Raw genomic sequence first — 544 nt, 5'->3', positions numbered from 1 at the left:
GGAATACCAGGTGCTGTAAGCTTTTTCGCATCTCTTTGCAATCAGCAGAGGACGCTGCTGCTCCTGCTTCAACAACCTGTTACTCTGCACCTGGCTGCACTTTTGGGGACAGCACAGATCACAATGTAAAGACACTTTTGTATTAAAATGTTACAAAGTTGACATGTTGAGAGCCAAAGCAACAAGCAAACGCTGAAAAGCAAAGGCTCCTGCGCTAGACATAAACACCTAGCTTCGTGCATGAAGGACATGATCATCATGTTTAAAGAGGGTATTTGTCGCGCTCCCTCTCGCTTACGGCCATACCACTCTGAACACGCCCGATCTCGGAAGCCAAACAGGGTCGGGCCTGGTTAGTACTTGGATGGGAGACCGCCTGGGAATACCAGGTGCTGTAAGCTTTTTCGCATCTCTTTGCAATCAGCAGAGGACGCTGCTGCTCCTGCTTCAACAACCTGTTACTCTGCACCTGGCTGCACTTTTGGGGACAGCACAGATCACAATGTAAAGACACTTTTGTATTAAAATGTTACAAAGTTGACAT

The 544-nt window shown here is 47.4% G+C and overlaps 1 pseudogene; it reads left to right on the top strand.

The window, feature by feature from the left end:
- The first annotated feature begins 292 nt into the window (after window positions 1-292).
- On the top strand, window positions 293-401 carry LOC111672529 (5S ribosomal RNA; annotated as a pseudogene).
- Window positions 402-544: the final 143 nt, after the last annotated feature.

This window comes from Seriola lalandi, unplaced genomic scaffold (assembly GCF_002814215.2).
Source record: "Seriola lalandi dorsalis isolate HSWRI2012SDOR001 ecotype SW California unplaced genomic scaffold, Sedor1 jcf7180001963206, whole genome shotgun sequence".
Lineage (NCBI taxonomy): Eukaryota > Metazoa > Chordata > Actinopteri > Carangiformes > Carangidae > Seriola > Seriola lalandi.
Note: the sequence above shows the minus strand (reverse complement) of the source record. Positions and strands in the feature narration are given on the sequence as shown.